Source organism: Barbatula barbatula (genome assembly GCF_947034865.1).
Source record: "Barbatula barbatula genome assembly, chromosome: 10".
NCBI lineage: Eukaryota > Metazoa > Chordata > Actinopteri > Cypriniformes > Nemacheilidae > Barbatula > Barbatula barbatula.
The window spans coordinates 8,149,390-8,165,885 of NC_136773.1; the positions used below are offsets into that span (position 1 = coordinate 8,149,390).

The 16,496-nt window shown below is 40.6% G+C and overlaps 1 protein-coding gene across 2 annotated transcripts in view; it reads right to left on the bottom strand.

Moving 5' to 3' along the window:
* The window catches only part of mafa (MAF bZIP transcription factor a), a 93,061-nt gene that overhangs the window by 16,377 nt on the left and 60,188 nt on the right, over positions 1–16,496 (bottom strand). Inside the window, exon 3 of one of the 2 annotated variants that reach the window (XR_013787213.1) lies at positions 13,346–13,500. The gene's annotated coding sequence lies outside the window, so the exon portion shown is untranslated. Of the gene's footprint in view, positions 1–13,345; positions 13,501–16,496 lie in introns of those variants that run through there. The other variant, XM_079465846.1, reaches the window with a different exon arrangement.

Sequence of the window (16,496 nt, forward strand, 5' to 3'; positions counted from 1 at the left end):
CTTTTGTTTTAGGAAGTGTAGAGGTTAAACAAAAGCTTGTTTTTGTTTGTTATTTTGGCCGTGTCTGCCCCTGACGCTGAACCCTTAAGCAATAAACATATTTATTGTTGGCATCTCTTTTGGTATTGGGACTCTTTCCTTTTCCTGTTTCGGCTGACCCCTAGCTTGGTGGAGCTCGGAGTTTGGCCAAAGGAGAGTGAGTCGGCGGGTGTTGCATTTCCGTTGCCGGTTTCCGCAGGTGAGGGTGAGAAACCCAAGTCTGAGGAGCTGGTCAGCATGGATCCTGTCGATTTACCTTCTCCGCCCAATCCTTTACTGGCAATCAAACTGAAAGAGTTAGAGGTGGAGTTGGGCAGGCAACGTTACGAGAGTCAGTTGTTGCATGTACGCACAGTTGAGCTGGAAACTAAGCGAGAGATCAAGCCTGGATCTTGAGCTCAAAACGATATCACCTATTCACCCCTCAGCTGTTGATGTGCTTGGTGTGAGCGTGACCGCGCCGACACCCATCATTGCCTCCACATCGAGTCCTGCACCTCAACGCAACCCACAAGTAAGTCAACCTGAATTTGATATTAGTCGACAAATTGCACTAGTCCCATTGTTTCGAGAGAGCGAGGTTGACACTTACTTTACAGTGTTTGAGCGAATCGCCGCCACGTTAAAATGGCCGCGAAATATTTGGCCACTGTTATTACAATGCAAACTCGTCGGTAAAGCTCAAGAAGTCTGTTCAGCATTGACACTTGAACAGAGTTTGGACTATGATGTGATGAAAAATGCTGTTTTACGCGCTTATGAGTTAGTCCCCAAAGCATACCGGCAAAAATTCCGTAGTCATGTAACAACCTCTAGTCAAACATTTGTCGAATTTGCGAGAGACAAGGCACATTTGTTTGAAAAATGGTGCGCTGCTAACAAGGTGGTTACGTTTGAGCAGCTTAAAGAGCTAATATTGTTTGGAGGAGTTTAAGAATTCTTTACCAGAGAAAATCGTGGTGTACTTAAATGAGAAGAAAGCTTCCTCTCTTTCTGACGCTGCTGTTTTTTCTGATGAGTTTGTGCTTACTCATAGAGTAGTGTTATCATCCTCCAGGCATAATTTCCCCGATCGGGTTCGCAGCTCTAAGGATACCGCAGTGGCACCTAAGAACGTTTCTGCTATATACGATAGTGAAAGCCGTGAGTGTTTTAATTGTCATGAAGTGGGTCACCTCAGTGCTACTTGTCCTACTTTGAAACGCAAGGTTAGCAGGAAAGCATATCCTTCGAAAAGCGTTTCATTGGTGGAACGACATACTTTGTCACCTGAGCATGTATCTTTGAATACAGTGATTGAGTCTACTTTTGAACCGTTTATTTGTGAGGGCGTTGTGTCATTGAGCGAAGATGAGTCAGAAACGAAGCGTATCCGCATCCTAAGGGATACTGGCGCTGCGCAATCATTTATTTTAGAAAGTGTGTCATCATTCTCTAAACAATCAAGTTGTGATTCCGATGTGCTAGTGCAAGGCATTGATCTTGCAGTAGTTAAAGTTCCTGTGCACAATGTGTTCTTGTGATCTGGAATAATTTCAGGAAATGTTAAGCTGACAGTCCGAGCTGAACTACCTGTGAAGGGTGTATCGCTCATTCTGGGGAACGATTTGGCAGGTAAAAAAGTTTTTTGTTTACCGGAGGTAATAGATGTTCCTAATGTGAGTGAGGAAGATGTGTTGAAGGAATAATTTCCTGATGTGTTTAGCACATGTGTTGTGACACAAGCTCAAGCTGGCAAATTTAAGGAAACTGTAGATCTGTCTAATTGATGATTTTGCCCAGTCAGAGAAGGAAGCTGAGGCAATTGAGATAGATGTGTGTGCACTTCCTAATGTTGATCTATCCTTTGGGAAGCCACAGTTAATTGAAGCACAACATGTTGATCAAACTTTGAGTCACTGTATTGCAGTTACTGTTGAGCCGTCTCTTCTGTCAGAGCATCCTGTGGTGTACTTCCTCGAAGATGGTGTACTGATGCGTAAGTGGACTCAAAGTCACGCAGATAATGACTCGAGCACTGTCTTTCAGGTTGTTGTCCCGAAACCGTACAGAGAGCAGGTAATGAGTGTTGCGCATGATCATGAACTTTCTGGTCATGTTGGGATTCGAAAAACGTATGATTATCTTTTGAAGCATTTCTTTTGGCCTTCGATGAAATTAGATGTAGCCAAATTTTTAAAATCCTGCCACGCTTGTCAAATAGCGGGTAAACCAAATCAGGTGATTCCCCCAGCCCCACTGAGGCCCATACCAGCGCTGGGTGAACCATTGAATGGATTCTGATCGACTGTGTTAGTCCATTGCCCAGAACGAAGTCTGGAAACGCTTATATTTTAACGTTAATGTGTGCGTCGACCAGATTTCCTGAGGCAATACTGCTACGTTCTCTCAAAGCTCCAACGATTGTTAAAGCAATTGTTAAGTTCTGTACTACATTTGGAATGCCAAAATGCATTTAGTCTGATCAGGGCACCAATTTTATGTCCAGAGTGTTCGCGAAGGTTTTGAAACAGTTAAATATCAAACATCAGGTATCCAGTGCGTACCACCCTCAGTCACAAGGCGCTATCGAACGATTTCATCAAACATTAAAATCAATGCTTCAAACTTTCTGTGTGGAGCGTGAAAAAGAGTGGGATGAAGAGATCCCACTCTTGTTATTTGCAGTTCGAAATACTACCCAAGCGTCACTCGCGTTCAGTCCCTCTGAGTTCATCTTTGGACACACGGTTCGTGGTCCATTGAAGATTTTGCAAGAGCAAATTCTTTCTTCAAAACATCCGTCTTAAACAACCAGTGTCCTAGATTATGTCAGTTCATTCCGTGAGAGACTACATACTGTGTGGGTGTTGGCCAAACGCTCACTCGGTACAGTCCAAACTCAAATGAAAACACGCTATGATCAGAAGGCTGTACAGCGTTCATTTCACACTGGAGACAAAGTTCTCATTTTACTTCCAGTGCCAGGTTCAGTACTCAAAGCTAAATTCGCTGGCCCTTATGAGATTAAGGAGAAGCTAGGAGATACCGACTATGTTGTTAATACCCCTGATCGTAGAAGGAAGTCACAAGTTTGTCATGTTAATATGCTTAAGGCATACGTGTCGCGTTCTGGTATTAGGGACATTAACATACCTGTTGCTACTGTTGTACCAGTTACTGTGCCATTGTCGGAGTATTCACCTGAAAGTGATGATTTGAGAATGAATAGTGCCTCGTTCCTGTCTGCTCGTTTACAGAACACTGAAACGCTGTCGAACTTATCAGAAAAATTGTCACACTTATCTGTATCTGCCCATGCCGATATTACCCATCTGATTAGTAGGTATCCGACCTTGTTAGTGGTACCGGTGCGGGTGCTGTCCTACTTCAGACAGACGCTGCTGGTTTGAATCACCCAGTTAGTTTCTTTTCGAAAAACAATTTCACAAGCATCAGCTTAATTCACAGCCTGTTACTGTCTACACTGATCATAACCCTCTTATATTCAGCGCATGTCAAATGCTAATCAGTTTTATGAGATGGTCACTAATCTGCCAAAGTTACAACTTGAAGATATGTCATAAAAAGGGTATCGACAATGTCATTGCTGATTCACTATCCCGTGTCGATCGGTAAAACAGTGTATGTTTTATTTTTGTTTTATTTCTGACTTCTATTTATTCTTTGTTAACCGACCCACGCCTGTTTAACTACGATTTTGGATTCTGTTTTACATCATTGGCCACGTACCTGTCGCCTACATTTATCTCATGTAAATATTTTATATATATCCCTTTGCCAAGACAAGGGAGGTAGGGGTTTGACGCCATTTTATTTTGTATCTATCTTTTCACCTTGTTTTCGTTTAGGGAGGTAGGTAAGTTTAAATTGTATTTTGTTTTTCTTTTGTTTTAGGAAGTGTAGAGGTTAAACAAAAGCTTGTTTTTGTTTGTTATTTTGGCCGTGTCTGCCCTTGACGCTGAACCCTTAAGCAATAAACATATTTATTGTTGGCATCTCTTTTGGTATTGGGACTCTTTCCTTTTCCTGTTGCGGCTGACCCCTAGCGGTCGTAACACTAGCATGAGTAATAAGATTGAAGATCTTGAAATCTTCCAAATTCTCGGAAACTCTAGACACAGTTGCTCCTCTGCGCTTCATGAAGATTAAAAATGACAGCCCAACACCGTGGTATAATGAACACACTCAGGTTCTAAAGAAAGCGGCACGAAAAATTTAGCGCATTAAGGGAATCGCTTTGAAATGGTTTAGATCTTATTTATCCAACTGTTTTCAATGTGAAGCAATAAACAATGAGGTGTCACACAAATCGCAAGTCCAGTACAGTGTACCACAGGGCTCAGTCTTAGGGCCTATGCTCTTCGCATTATACATGCTACATCTAGGAGATATAATAAAGCGACAGGGAGTTGGCTTTGACTTTTGTGCTGATGATAAGCAACTTTATATTTCCTCGAAGCCTCATGAAACACAGCAATTCCATCGAATAGGGGGATGCATAGTCAATATAAAAAAGTGGATGAGTAACAATTTCTTATTACTGAACTCGGACAACATAGAAGTGTTACTTATTGGACAGAAAACCGTCATACGTAACAACCAAGAATACTGCTAATCTATTGATGGATGTTCCACAAAGCCCTCATCTTCAGCAAAGAATATTGCAGTTTTATTCGCTAGTACTCTGTCATTTGAGAGCTAGGTCGCCAACACCTGTAAAATTGCGTTTTTCCAACTTACAAATATATCTAAACTACGTCACATGATGTCACCATAGGATGCAGATAAGGTAATTCATGCCTTTTACATTTACATTTAGTCATTTGGCAGATGCTTTTATCCAAGGCGACTTACAGATGAGGAAACATTGGGAGCAATTATAACAACATAGGCAACAAAATACATAAGTACATCAAACTAGTCCATTAAAGCCTAGCACAGTATACAAAGATAAGAATAGTGAGGTTAGTATTTTTATTTAATTATTTTTCTTTAAGAAGGAAAGGGAAAAGAATTAGGATAAATCAATCAGCGACGTGTTGACGGAAGAGATGCGTTTTTAGGCGTTGTTTAAAGATGGCAACCGAGTCTGCTGATCTTGTAGCAGCAGGTAGATCATTCCACCAATGTGGAACAGATCTAGAGAAGGTACAGGAGAGTGACTTTTTTCCTTTTTGGGATGGTAGCACTAGTCACTGTTGCTTTGCAGACTGCAGTGATCTGGCAGGAACATAGATCTGCATTAGCGAGTGAAGATACGATGGTGCGGACCCAGTGGTGGTCTGTAGGGAGCCAGTTTAACCTGATGAAGAGTGGAGTTACATGCGCTCTCTTCGGTTCATTGAAGACAACTCTTGTTGCCACATTCTGGATCATCTGGAGAGGTTTGATTGTGCAAGCAGGAAGTAAGGTTCAGCTACAGGTGAGGATCTTTCATCCAAAGCGAGATGTCACTCAGGCATGCAAGCAAAGACCTTCGGATCGTCCGGTTGAAATGACAAGTAGAGTTGTGTGTTGTCAGCATAGCAGTGATAGGAGAAGCCATGCTTCTGAATGACCGAGCTGAGGGATGTCATGTAAATGGAGAAGAGTAGCGGTCCAAGCACTGAGCCCTGTGGCACCCCCGTGTTGAGCTGTTGGGACGCAGAGACCTCATCTCTCCAGGATACTCTGAATGACCTACCCGAGAGGTAGGACTCGAACCATTGCAACGCCATTCCAGAGACACCCGTAGCACCGAGAGAAGCCAGGAGGATGTGATGAATCACAGTGTCAATGGCAGCAGACAGATCCAGTAGGATGAGCACAAATGAAATGGATGATGCTTTTGCCTGTCTTAGGGCTTCGATGACTGAGAGCAGTGCAGTCTCTGTGGAATGACCGATCTTGAAACCAGACTGATTGCTGTCCAGGAGGTTGTTTCGCATGAGAAAGGAGGAGAGCTGGTTGAACACAACTTGCTCCAGGGCTTTGGCAATGAAGGGAAGAAGGGAAACAGGCCTGTAGTTTTCTAGCAGTGTAGGGTCGAGGGTGGGTTTCTTCAGAAGCGGTGTGATGCGGGCCTCTTTGAACGCTGTGGGAAATGTCCCAGTGGTGAGCGAAGAGTTGATAATGTGTGTCAGAGCAGGCACAACCGTTGGAGAGATGGCCTGGTGGGGATGGGATCCAGTGGGCAGGTGGTAGGATGGTTTGAACCAATGACCTTGGAAACATCAGCTACAGACAGAGGAGAAAAGGCGGGGAGCACACACATGTCAGGGATGTTGGCGGGTTCGACAGGTGGTGGCGTAGAAAACTGGCTGCTGATGGCGGTAGTTTTCTTTACGAAGAACGATAAAAAATCAGCAGCTGTTAACTCAGATGAAGGTGCGGGAGCAGGCGGACAGAGGAGAGCAGAGAAGGTTTTGAAGAGCGTGCGAGAGTCCGGAGAGTTGCAGATCTTCGAGTGGTACTAATCTGTTTTTGCAGAAGTGATGTCATCAGAGAAATTAGAGAGAAGAGATTGGTAGAGAGAGAGGTCAGCAGGGTCTTTTGACTTGCGCCATTTTCTCTCAGCTGACCGGAGGCTGGCACGATGCTCAAGCAGTACATCCGATAACCAGGGAGCCGACGGGGATGCATGGGCTGGTCCAGATGCAAAAGGGGCATAGGTTGTCCAAGCAGGATGAAAGCATGGAACACAGAGTGTCATTTGTGATGTCCGGAGCAGTGAGGTCGAGGGTGACGAAGAAGTGATCAGATGTGTGCAGCGGGGTGACCTGAGAGTGATGAGTGGAGCAGTACCTTGTGAAGATCAGATCACGATGGTTTCCAGACTTTTAGGTTGCTGATGATGAAACCTGCTCGAGGAGAAATGATGCGGTCAGGTTGATGAAGTCAGCAGCCTGTGGCTTTCCAATGCGGATGTTGAAGTCTCCTAGTACCACCAGAGGAGTACCATCCTCAGGGAAGGATGAAAGAAGCACATCCAACTCCTCCAAGAAATGTCCAAGCTGACCTGGGGGACGATATATAACTACAATATGACTTTTAACAGGGTGGGTGATAGTAACACCATGAAACTTAAAGGAGCTGTTGTCACACATGGGTGTTAGCTGTTTGAATTTCCAGTCTTTGGGGATAAGTAGACCAGTGCCTCCACCTCTTCCTGTGAAACGAGTGCTGTGGGAGAAAGTGTGGGAGAGGGCAGCGGGAGTGGCAGAGTCCTCTGGTTTGATCCATGTTTCTGTAAGTGCTACGATGGAATGATCAGAATGTTTAACAAAAGCTGTAATGAAATCTGCTTTGTTCACAGCAGATTGGCAGTTCCACAATCCAATTGGGAAAGTAGAAGGTGCTGTTGCTAGCAGTGATACATTGTGAAGATTATTAGCATTGCGTTGCCCTCGGCATGCGGCAGATGGTTTACGTGTTGTGATAACAGAAAGGATGTTAAAACACATATTTAAGAGAGGCAGAAAGAAAATAGGGAGAAACTTTAAAGATAACAATAAAGGATTAAGTAAGAGTGAAAACTTAGTGTTGATGTCTTTACTCTCTTTGGTCTTCACGCGATGAGTGCTGCACGCGTGATGTCTCTTTTTAAATACCGGTCTAAATAATTAAATTCAACAGGCCCTGCCCTCAGATGACATGCGCACACAAAGCAAACCAATTAAACTAGCCCGAGAACGAACGAACGATACTACACACGGTTTTACCATGTGACAGCGCAGAAGTAATAACAAAGCGATTTCTCAGTTTAACACAGTACTAAAACTCAACAAGACACAATTTAAATACACTTACACAATTCTGTACACTTCTGCTGCTAAATTGCTTCTCCTTTATGACATCAAGACAAGATTACTGTAATGCACTATTAGGTGTTTGCACTGCAGGCTTATTACAAAAACTCCAACTGGTCCAAAATGCGGAAGCTCGAGTTCTTACACATGCAAAAAAGTATGAGCATATTAGCCCGGTTCTGTCAACCTTGCAATGGTTATACAACATTAAAATCTTGCTTATTGCCTATAAAGCCCTGCATGGTTTTTAGCTCCTCACTACTTGAGTGAACTTCTCTTGTATTACAGTCCTTCACGTGCACTACGCTCCCTGGCGTCCGGTCAGTTGGTAATACCTAGAATTTCAAAATCAAGTGCAGGTGGTAGATCCTTTTCCTATCTAACACCTAAACTTTGGAATAGTCTTTGACGCACTGTCCGGGAGGCAGACACTCTCTGTTAGTTTAAATCTAGACTAAAGACGCATCTTTTTAATCTTGCATACACTACACTATCATAATATAAATATTCTGAAGATTTAGGCTGCACTAGTTAGATCAACTGGAACCAGGAAAACTTCCAATAACAACTGATGCATTTGTTGCATCAAAGAGTGCAGAACAGTACTCTACTCTCAGCCAGTCTTGTCTTATTTTTCCAAGGTTACCAGAGCGGGCAGGACGCAGTCCATGTTTTTTTCTCTCCTCCAATGGAGTTTTGGGTTCCTCGCCACAGTTTTCATACTGTTTTGCACCGTTTGCCTGGCCGGGGGGCTGCTAGAATTTTATAGCTTTATTTAATTAAATATAGGAATTCGTAGTCTGTCTGATATTTGACCTGTGTTTTGACTTGCATGACCTTATAGTCAATGTTTTCTTGTACAGCTGCTTTGTAACAATGAAAATTAAAAAAAAAATAAACGTATATAAATAAGTTGATAGTCTCTCCACAATATTTCCACAAAAAGCGTGGTGGACTCACTGTTTCGAATCATCTCCCGCATGGGGATCCCCGCCAGATCCTCACCGACCAGGGCACGGCGTTCATGTCACAGACCATCCGACTTTACGGGTTATTGGGCGTTAAAGCGGTCCGTATCAGCGTCTACCACCCACAGAGGGACGGTCTGGTGGAATGTTTTAATCGCAAACTGAAAACAATGATCCGTAAATTCATGCACGAAGATGCCAAATAGGGACAAGTGGCGGGAACCCTTATTATTTGAGGTACGCGAGGTCCCCCAAGCCTCCACAGGGTTTTCCCCCTTTGAGCTTCTCAATGGCTGCCAGTCCCGCAGATGTTTAGACGTCCTGAGAGAGGCTTGGAAGGACGGACCTTCCGTGAGTAAAAATCTAATACAGTACGTTCTGGACATGAGAGCAAAACTCCACACGTTGGAGGCGGCTTTGCATGGAAAATTTGCTCTGGGCCCAGGACCGACAGAGCCGACAATATGACAAGGGTACCAGACTGCGCAAATTTGCACTGGGAGATAAAGTTCTTGTATTACTCCCCACATGATACTGTGTGGGCTATCACATGGTGAATGGTGTGTCAAAATTTGACGAAGCTTCGGCTCGTTTTTTTTCGACACTGGATTTGACTAAAGGATATTGGCAGATCCCTTTATCTCCCATGTCCAAAGAAAAAACAGCCTTCACCATGCTGTTTGGGTTACACCAATTAGTCACCCTTCCATTCGGCTTATTCAGAGGGCCGGCCACCTTCCAGCACCTCATGGACCGAATCCTGCAGCCACACACAGCATATGCTGCTACTTACTTGGAAGATATCATCATCTATAGTAATGATTGGCAGCGGCACATGCAACATGCTCACAGTTTCTTATAAAAAAGAAGAGTCATATATGCGTTTTGAACTAAGAATCTGGTCTTGCATTTTTTTTACCCATTGTAAGAAAGTCTAGGAAGTCTAGTGTCTAATATATATATGCCAACCAGATGGTTGGCTAACTTCAGCATAGAGTGCGAACAGTACTTTTTGTCATTGCCCGGTGTTCCAGATGGCTTGCCTTGTGAGACACTTTTGGCCATTGGGGAATACATACTGTATGTGTCATTGTCTTTGGAAATTGGCCACCAAGGACTGTACATGTTTTACAAATGTATAATTACCATTCTCTATGCAACACATTTACATTTTTTATATTTTATATTCTGGTAAAATTGAACTATTTTATGTCTCTAAAGCTGTATTTAAATGTTGGTAAGGAGGCCCAACCAGAAACCTTTATGGCTCATAGTCACAGCTGCCTCTAAAACAAGCCAGAAAAGATGAGCATTAATGTTTAAGGTTGGGTCAATATGGAAACAAGCTACCAAATGCATGCATATGAAATATAATACAAATGTAATTACCATGGCATAGCTTCAATAAAACAATTCCTGAGCTCTGAGACTAGATAAAGCTCTCAAACACAGATACAAGACAAAATGCCACAATTAGCCTTTCTTTCCTGCGTTCATTGTGAAATAACACCAAGCTGATTTTTCCACTTTAATGAATGTCTCAATTAGATTGGGAACATTAAAGGTAGTAATGATTTCAGTCTTTGGTCTGATCATTAACACAGCCCACTCATTCGTGGCGGATATATTCGCATGCTTCTGTAAATGTATTATTCCAGATTAATGAGGGTTGTAATCAAAGGTAATTCACTTTGCCAGTTTATCCATTCAAGACCTTTATTGTAGACTACTGACTACATTCTGTCTTAGCAATGTAATTATTTATCTCAGTCCGATGGCTTGTATTTGCATTTCCTTTGCTGTTGAAGGATTTAATATAGTACAGTTTCAAGGGACAGATGACAAAGTCTATAATATGAGAAAAATCAATACAGGCATTTCTGAGAGCTCCTCTGATACCCCAAATAGACAGTATTTGAGAGCAGGTGAACTTTTGAAGAGAGTGTATTGCACAAGTCTGAGTGTATCACATTGTATGTTACAATCCCAGATGAAATCAAAATGATACATAGGAGGTTTTATTATTGCAATATAGTCTGTTACAGTCACAGAGGCTTTTGGGCCTAATAATCCTTTATAGAGTAATCAATATTTACTATAGACCTTATAGGTCTTGCCAGTGCTTGCTGACATTGAACCACAAGATGTCTTTGAACTCTTTAGAGAAAATGGACTGATCTCGCTCGTTCCCTGGTCCAAAGTCGAATCCCTCTATTTAAGACCTACCCAGTTTCACTGCAGTTTGTGGCATATACATGAAATTTAGATTCTATAATTGTCACACAGCATGCTTTTTTCTTGTCCCTCAGCACGACTTTCAATACACAGACCGCGCGTTTATATACTATAATCTGATATCAATGTCACGGTTCCCCTTGTTTTCCCCTGGACTACATTTCCCATCAAGCTCCATGCCTGCACCTGTTTCATGTCAGCAACCCCCGCACCTGTCAGCGATCTCCTCATCACCCAAACTATATACATAATCACCATGTGCATTTGTTCTTTGACAGCAAGGCGGTTTTTAAATGTATTCACTATTATTGCGTTTGAGATAGGCTCTTGGTGAAAATGACTGATTTGATGTTAAAGGAGTGGTGCAACGTGTGTCATGCATTCTGTCTTCTCATGATTAACATGGTCAACTTGTCAAAAAACAAGTTGGACATATTACGTAGTATTTCATGTGTTCATGTGTTCGATACAGACCCCCAGTGTTCGTACAGGTTTCTGAAAGTCTTTTACGTAACAACTTTTCTTAGTCCCTTATTGGATAATTTTCCCGGAAAAGCAGGCGGCACGCCAACGCATCAACCATGGAGAGAGGGAGAAGGAGCATGAGCACTATGTTCGCGAAGTTCAGCTTTGTTGTTTGTTCATTTGGGTGATGAATGTTATATAAACAGTGGATATAACACTGTATTTTGGAGATTGTTTGAAACTGATAGATGGAGCAGCGGTCCCAGCAGTCTACTTAAATATAAAAGCATTAGATCGATTAGATATTAAGTGCATTTTAAAAAGCCATAAATTCAATATTGAGCAGAATTAAGTTTAGCCTTTTTTTCCATGTAAATTATACTGTAAATTATTGTGCCTAATAATGTGTCTTATGACAGTGTGCAAATGTTAAGTCACTTTCACTTGTGTGCAGGAGAGAGGGAGAGAGAGAGAGAGAGCACTATGTTCGCGAAGTTCAGCTTTGTTGTTTGTTCGCTGCATTTGGGGAATGAATGTTATATAAACGGTGGATATAACACTGGATTTGGAGATCGTTTGAAACTGAGAGATGGAGCGGCGGTTCCAGCGCTAAAACATTCTGGACATGAACCGCACAAGATAAGTATAACTGATGTCTGTGTTTTCTTGGCAATGTGTGCACACATGCTTTAGTTCTGCCCCCCACACACGTTGCATGTTTTCGGAAATAATCGTACAGCTCTATCTGTCTTCAAAAAAAGGTACTCAAGTACTCAAGATTAACATGAGATATACAGAAACTGTCCGAGTTATGGCCGCTTTAAACAAACAAAATCCATTAGTTGGCACGAGTCAACAATGCAGCATACTAAGTTTACAGACATACTGTGCATGAGTAAAAAAAATCAAGCTGGGCACACTTAAAGAGTAAGTAACATTAGATCATGAAAATTACATTTCATGCAGTGTGTTATGTTGCCGTGTTTGAAAGTAAGCAGTCTGTCAAGTTGTAAGTCCGAAGGTAAATAAGTAAAGTTATTGGCTTATAAAAAAGGGAGTCGACTCCGAATCACGCAAACGAGACGTGACCATGTCCGAGTCTCTAACCACTACATGTCTACGTCACTAGAAATATTCCCATTTTGCTGGGACTGCCACGAAAACTTCATTCTCCTCCCCCAAACACCGTCGCTTGTTCGTGACGTGTGTGCATCATGTCTAGAACCTGTGTTCTACGTTGTGAAACGAAGTCCATCATATTTAAACTACCAAAGGAAGATTTAAACACAGGAAATATTTAAACTACCGAAGGAAGAACTTCTGAGGAAACAATGGTTACAATTTATTTTTCAAACGACACCATGGGGTCAGCTGTGGCCTAGGAAGAAATGTAGGTTTTGAAAAAAAGTTGTATCTGTTTTATATGCTGTACGTTGTAATATTATATATTTATAATAATTATATATTTTTCCATTGGGTGGCACTCTGAGATAGAATTCCCACGTATATATGGGATATTGAGACAGTGTGTTGATCGTTTTTTGACCGTTTTGGGTCTTGCTTCATGAGTCTCTAAAGTTTTACGTGTCAATTACTTGTTCACTCCTATTACAAATTCCAGCAGTTTAATGGAAAGCTGTTAATATACTGTGTTTTGTTATATAATAAGAAAATGGCAATACTTGCAATGCGTGAATGGTGTAATTTGTAATGTAAATACAGTAAATCCTGACAGTGCTATGATTGGCCAGTTAACTGATTATTAGGACTTATGTTGTCTTTTTTTATGTGCGCACCTGCAACAAACACACAACAAACTATGAAAATTTACAATGAAAATATACTTACAGGCTGCGAATCTGAAGCGCTAGACTGTCCTTGCGAAGTTGTAATGGTTTTCAACAAAAGCTTTCGTGCACAACCGGCCTTGATCTCTCTCAGGTTTGTGAAGTAATCATCCGTGAAATTCGCTGCACACACTTGAATATTCGGATTGTTCTGTTCTGGAACAGTATTTTAAATAAAAATGTAAGTTTAGTACTCATCTTCTGGAAGGGCAAACAAAGGCTTTATTTTGGCAATGAAACACTGCGTCTCAACGACATGGCTGCGGCGGCGATGATACAATGACATTTACAAGTATGCTTTAAGATAGAATGCATTTACTTACATGTAATTTTACATGTCTAATACAAGCATGGGCAAATTATAACACACCAAAGACACAGAAAAACACGTAATCGCACCATATTACCCCTTTAAAGTGTACTTTAATATGTACTACAAGTATTGATCTAGTTAACTATCAGTAGATCTGCAAGTTCACTTAAAGAACGCTTATAAGCATACTTAAAACAAGTTGTTTACTGAGAGTAAACTTTAAAGTGTACTTTTAAAACTATGCTACAAGTAATGAACTAGTAAACTACCAGTACACGTAAAGAAAACCTACAAAATCATGTGTGCGGTATAAAAACTACTTAACTAATAGTTTAGAAGTAAACTTCCCTAAATTCTTTGTAAGTCGCTTTGGATAAAAGCGTCTGTAAATGTAAACGTCAAAGTGTACCTTCATAGACTAAACATGCTAAAAGTATTGAACTAGTAAACTATTAGTATACCAACAAGTACACTTGGAGTATAGTTGTTGTACAAATGAAAACTCAATTGTAACAAGTTGTGTACTGTGTACACTTAAAGAACACTTAAAAGTAGATTTTTATAGACTATAAATGGACTAGAAGTATACCAGAAAGTGTACTATTTGAATACAGCTTGGGACTAAATTGGCCCACTTTTCAAAGTATACAAAAAATTTACTTCAAGAATACTTCTTTTTGATAAAAAAAGGTTGTGGGTTCGATCCCAGGGGATTGCACTTAGAAACAAATGTATAGGATAATGCAATGTAAGTTGCTTTGGATAAAAGCGTCTGCCAAATGCTTAAATCTAAATGTGATAAGGATGCCTTACTCAAAATTTTTAGCTCACGAAATTTTGTTTCATATTAATGCAATTGGCAAACACTTGGATAGATGACTTACACTTTTAAAAAGAAAGCTGCTAAAAAGGACAATGGAAGCGGCATTGTTGGCATCATGGTTTCATAATGGCTAAAAAGGTGCCCTGCACCGCATTGTGCTGGATGTACGATAGGACCCATGAACTTTGTGCTGCAAATGCAGTGCCTACCCACTGAGATACAGGAATCCCCAAACTATCATCCAGATTAAACCGCACTATCCACATGCAGCATATACTGCCGTTTGGGTTGGAGAATATTTTCAGAATTAGAATACAAGCATAGACATTACCATCACACTATCTCAATAAAAAAAAGATGTATTTACTGTTGACTCATTTGAGACACACCTTGAACAGCTCACCTTCTTAAAAATACTACTGCCAGCAGTACAGTGGGCACAACGATTCATGTGGAAAGTGATCTGACCGTAATCGATTTAAACTGTCAGCACTAACTGGACATCAACCTTGGTATCATATCATGTGCAGGTTTTGTAATCCAGGTGACCACAGTCTCCTCTTGCTGGTCACCTCTAATCAGACCTGAAACACATGACCCTAATGCACTATACGGAAATAGTGTAAAATTGTAGTGGTATCTCACAAAGTTTTTTTTTATAAAACTGATATTACAAAGTAAAAAATAATCCTGAAGTGTGGTAAAAACAACCCATTATAATCAGTTACCATAAGAATGGTTACATCATACCCACACTACATATTTGTTTAGAGTAAAAAAATACAATACCGAAATTTTGAAAACACACTAAACTCAGTTAGATTTGACTTAAGAATATTAGTTATAGTAAAATGTATAAAAATGTGTACAATCTACCTATTTGTTAACATTCATAATGACAAAATATTAAGTAAAATCTACCCTAAAATATTAGCCCTCCAACTGCATAGATCAACTTCAAGGTGGGAATCAAGGGATTCAAATCATCGTCTTCCGTTTGTACTGGTGTGGGATGTGAAAGTGTCGAGGTACGTTTTGTTTAACATGTTGATATTATTATAAATACAAATTTTCATTAATTTAGTTGTTATATCTAGCAAAAGATTTGAAATTGCACCTCAGCCTGACAGCATGCAGTGGGAGTAACTCCGGCATGATGCAGCATGACACAACAAAAGACGTTGGGAACGCATTAGAAGCCATTATAATTTGTAATTTTGTCCACACTGGATGCGGTGCGGTGTGCGTCCAGTGTGGACACGGTGTAAGAGTGATGCTGCTAAGACAAGGCGTTGGAGGAGAAAAACAACTGGAATAATAATATTAAAATTTCATTCTGTTGATGTCCTAGGTATTGTTTTACACAGTGCCCTGACCAGTCAAAACAGGACCTCGCACCACATTATAAAAGTGATGTTTTCCATGTTATTATAATCTGTTTTGCCTCATTACTAGCCGCTTCGGCTTTTAAAAGCGCTTATTTTAATTGTAATGGCTACTTGTATCGTCTGGTTGGACCACAGTGTTTGAGGGAAAGATTTATAGGGCAAGTTTGTTATTGTTCTTATTTCCAGAGTTATATGTGTGCTTCTTTCATTTAATGTATTTTTTAATGTGTTTCTGACCTTTTCTTTCATGGATATATCTACAATAGTCAGAAGACTGCAAGGAGCATTCACGTATCAGTTTAGAATAAAATTAACATCAGACCTGAAACATTGTAATATTATAGGTGTTTTATCTTTTTATCTTATTAGAATTGATTTAATTGTATAGAGATGAAATGTTTGTTACTTGTTCAATAAAAAGTAATAATTCGATCTTCTGAGTCTGATCGTTTTTAGAAAAATGAAACCTCCCCTAAATAAGTAATAATAAATCATAAATAAAGTTTAATATCTTGGATGATCTCTTATTGATAATAATAAAGTAAATGAACGTTCCCTAATGTCAAAGGGTTGGAATTACTCAATTTCCTTAAGTAAGTTGTGTAATGTATTAGATAGACTTTAACCA